We start from the raw sequence: 5,022 nt of genomic DNA on the forward strand, positions 1-5,022 counted from the left end.
TTATTACAATGAGTTATTGCAATGATATGGAAGGGGGGAGGCAAGGGGGAATGAGGGAACCTTTGCTCTCATCAGAGATGGCTAGGAGAGGAAACAGCAAATATACTCAATGGGGTATAGACATCTGGAGTAAGAAGGAGGGGGGAGCAGGGGGAAGGGGTGGGGATGTGAATAAAAGAGGAGAGGATGGACCATGGGGGGAGAGTGATTAGATATAACACATTTTCTTTTTTACTTCTTGCAAGAGGTTGGGATTGGAAGGCCTGCCTAGGACCATAGGGCCAGGTGGATGCTGGGCCTAAGGGGTGGTATGGGGGCTCAGGGCTTCTTGGCCCCAGGACCAGGGATCTTTCTGCTGTGCCATTCAGCTACCCTACAGCAGAGTCAGAGTGAAAGGAGAAAGAAAATATAGTACATGGTAGTGGAGAAATAAGAAAGGAGGAAGTTGTGATCAGCAATTGCAACAGTGGAAAAATATGGAAGTAACTTTTGCGATGGACTTACCATAAAGAATGTGATCCACCCATGACAGAGTTGTTGGTGTTGGAACAAAGACTGAAGCACATTTTTTGTTATTATTATTTGGGGGAGGGTGCAGGGTAAATGGGGCTGGGTGGCCTGCCTGGGGCCACATAGCAGGGTGATCTTTGGGTGTCTGAGGCCGGATTTGGACCCAGGTGCTCCTGACTCAGGGGCCAATGCTCTGTCTGCCACCCGGCCACCCCTACTATTATTACTATTTTATTTTATTTTGGGTCTTTTTTTTCCCTTCTTTTTGGTTTTTGCAGGGCAGTGGGGATAGGGTGGCTTGCATGTCACATGGCTGGGTGATTGTTGGGTTTACGAGGCTGGATATGAGCTCAGGTGCTTGTGACTCCAGGGCTGGTGCTTCATCCAATGTGCCACCTGGCCATACCTACAATTATTACTATTCTTTTTTAATTTTAATTTTTCCCCCTTTACTTTTTCACCCAAGCAAGTCTATATTCATGGGGGGAGGGGTATTTTGTTTACTCTTAAACAAGAATATTTTATTAATGTAAAAAAAAACCATTTGTACAAAATGAGAATAAAAAAAAGAAAAAAAAAGAAATGCCACTATCCTCATTAATATCTTAAGAGTTACTTTATTTGGACTACTCTAATAACCTCCTTATTCTTTTCTCCACCCCAAAATTCTCCCTTCCCACCTGTATAAACTGATGTAGAGAGAAGTGAAGAAAACCAGACAGTTTAATATGATAATAAAATTACAAAAAAGAAACTTTGGATGACATAAGAATTCACTCTCTCCATTAGATTGAGGAATTAAAGAGGAAAATGAGACAAATAGGACAGGGTCACCAAGCTAATAAGTGTCTGAGGTGAGATTTGAACTCAGAAAAATGAGTCTTACTAACTTCCAAGCTGGGCGTTCTTTGCACTACATTGTCAACTAGCTGTGTTGAGAGGCTCTAAATATATGGTTATTTACTGACTGAGAATTCAAAGGACTGGTGAAGAAGCATATTGCATACCTCTAACAAAAAGATAGAATCATGGTGCAGAATGAGCCATCTATATTGGGGGCATGGTCAATAAAGGAATTTATTTTTCTTGACTTTTCATATTTTTTACAAGGTTTGTCTTTGTTTGCTTCTCATGATATGGAGGTGGGGTGAGAAGGAGGGGAAAAAGACTTTTGTTCATGGAAAAAAACAAAATTTATCTAAAAGCATTCTCTCTTCACTAATCCATCCATCACTATATTTGCCAAAATAATCTTCCTAAGGCAGAGGCTTGTCCTGCTTATTCTCCTTCTCAAAAATCTTCATTGGTTCCCCAATACTTTTTTTTAAGGTTTTTGCAAGGCAAACAGGGTTAAGTGGCTTGCCCAAGGCCACACAGCTAGGTCATTATTAAGTGTCTGAGATGGGATTTGAACCCAGGTACTCCTGACTCCAAGGCCGGTGCTTTATCCACCATGCCACCTAGCTGCCCTCCCCAGTACTTCTAAATGAAAACATCAATTCTTCAGGAAGGCATCTAAAGTCCTCCACATTGTGGGTCTAGTCTATCTTTCAAGTTCCTTTTCATACTACACTAATATTGAGAAGCAACCTTCTATGGTAAATAGAGAAGTAGCCTTGGAGTCAGGAAGACTTGGCATTTGTTCTAATATCTGAAACATACTGGTTGTATGAACTTGGGTAAATCGACTCACCACCCAGTGTTCTAGGCAACTCCAAAACTAAGTTGCAGAAAAGGCATTAACCTAAATTGATGGTGGTTGCTTCTTCATTCAGGAAGTCCCTTTGGCAGTGAAATCAGATTCTATCTCTATCTCCAAGAATAGTATAATGGAAAAACTGTCTATAATGGTATAGATCTGACTTAAAATCAGTTGTACCATTTTGCAAACCATGGGGAAGTCTCTTAATTTGGTTAGGTAAATCTAGTTCCTCATCTATAAAATAACGAAATTGACCTCCATGAGCTTTAAGGTCCCCCACAATTGAAGATCCCATAATCCCAATCATATAACTTCCAACTGTGTGGGATAAAAATCCACTTCAAAAAATATAGAGACTCCTTTAAGCAAAAAGGAAAGTTTATTTTGGCTTTTCTTGAGAAAAGGGAACCCCCAAGTCTCACAAAGGTAGTGAGGATCAAAGAGCTGCCCTGAGGTGACAGTCAAGCAAGATTATATGGCCTATATGTATGTCATGGAACACTATTGTTCTATTAGAAACCAGGAGGGATGGGATTTCAGGGAAACCTGGAGGGATTTGCATGAACTGATGCTGAGTGAGATGAGCAGAACCAGAAAAACACTGTATATCCTAACAGCAACATGGGAGTGATGTTCAACCTTGAAGGACTTGCTCATTCCATCAGTGCAACAATTGGGAACAATTTGGGGCTGTCTACAAAGGAGAGTGCCATCTGTATCCAGATAAGAAGCTGTGGAGTTTGAACGAAGTGCAAGGGCTAGTCCCTTTAATTTAGGGGGAAGAAACAGATGTCTTATTGTCTGATCTTGTTACCTCTTAGACTTCTCTTCTCTTCTTTAAGGATATGATTTCTCTCATCACACCCAATTTGAATCAAGGTACAGCATGGAAACAAAGTAAAGACTGACAGAGTGCTTTCCGTGGAGGCTGGGGGGGAGGGAAGCAAGATTGGGGGGAAAATTGTAAAACTCAAATAATATCTTTAATAAAAATAAATTTAAAAAAAGATTATATGGCCTAGTATGACTCCCCCCTCCCTAGCCCCCTCTCTTCCAACCTGATTGATTAAGGTTTTCAGAGTTACAGTCTTTACGTGAAAAATCTACCCAGCAACAAAGAGAAGAATAAAAGGTTTTCATAAAATATTATCTCACCATCCAGATGCGAGGGTATGAGAAAAAGATTTCTAATGACCTTCTGTGAAATAAATTAATGTCTGGGTGTGCAAAGCTTTCTAAGGGACTCTACTAGCACTTATCAAAAAAGAAAAGACAGGCTACTGTTCAAACAATCCATTATCAAGCAGGTGGCTAACTAAGACTGTTAGGTCTCTTCTCTGGAAGCATTCCACTGTTGCCCTCCCTAACAGAATCAATGCAAGATCTTTCTGTAAATAGTCCACTGTTTCACTCCTTAGCAGAATTGGGAGGGTGTCTGACTGGGAATGCAAGGCCTCTCTCCCTCTCCTAAGAATAATCTAAGGGTAATAGTCTGTCTTTGTTTTAATGATTTTTAACCCCGAGAGGACTTCACTAAAATATTAACTCTTAAGAGGGAATATTCCAATGACAACCAAACTGAACTCTTAAATAATCCTTGTACTCCTGTCTCCTCCAAAAAACTAGACCTATGACTATTAGCATAAAATCTTTCAGAATAAGGATTCTCTTGCTTTTCCATTTGAACCACTAGAAATTAGCACAATGTTCTGTACTGAGAAAATCAAATTGATTCTGATTTCATTTTATAATTTATTACCTACTCTTTATTTCTTTGTCATTGAATTGAGATCAGAAGTTTAGCTTTTCTCTCTGAGCTAAGTTGTCCCATAAATTTTCGAAGTCAAAGAAATATACAATCTCTGCACATTATATTGCCTGTTTTCCTTTAAACCTGATTTGTAGGGGGCAGCTAGGTGGCGTAGTGGATAAAGCACCAGCCCTGCAGTCAGGAGTACCTGGGTTCAAATCTGGTCTCAGACACTTAATAAATATCTAGTTGTGTGGCCTTGGGCAAGCCACTTAACCCCATTTGCCTTGCAAAAACCTAAAAAAATAAAAAATAAAAAAAAAAAGATGATTTGTTATCTTACTAACAAACCTTGCAAGGTGATGTGAGCAACAGGAAGTCTAGTTGTCCTTCAAGAAAATCTCTGTGATTTTAACTACTCAGCACATGGATACAACCAAGATGCTTTCCATATCGATAAGAAGAAAGGAGAAGTTGTTGTTAGTCCTGCAATCTAGACTTCCTTCCAATATTTTTTTCTATATCTGTGACACTTCAGACTTAAGCAATCATATTGTTTTATGCTTTCTTTTTTCTTTGCTCTTTTGCACTTCCCAAGAAAATGGAAAGACCAATAAGCCCTCTTTTGTGTTCTTTTGATTGACTGAGAAGACGAGAGACCCTTTTATTGATAATTCCTAGCCTTGCCAACAAATTAAATATACTCAAAACTTTGTACTTTATTAGTAAATGTAAACTAATTAGCAAATGTAACATTTAAGTACTTATTCTTTCATTCAATCATTGTGATTGGCACATTAGACTCAAATTTCTCACAATCAAATCATCTTCCATCAACCAGAACTCTTCACCTTTCCCCAGAAAACTACCTTTTCGATTTTCCCTGTGTCTTGTCTCTATGGCAAGTGGACTTGATTACTACTTAAATAGATAGTAACAAAGGCGGGGGGGATGAGGAATGCAAGAGAATGTAGTCAATTTGGCTACAAGGAAACTCTAAACCCGAAACTTGGGATGACAGTAATGTTATTAAGAGGAAGGGAGAACTAGAGGAGATAAC

This window comes from Macrotis lagotis, chromosome 1 (genome assembly GCF_037893015.1).
Source record: "Macrotis lagotis isolate mMagLag1 chromosome 1, bilby.v1.9.chrom.fasta, whole genome shotgun sequence".
NCBI lineage: Eukaryota > Metazoa > Chordata > Mammalia > Peramelemorphia > Peramelidae > Macrotis > Macrotis lagotis.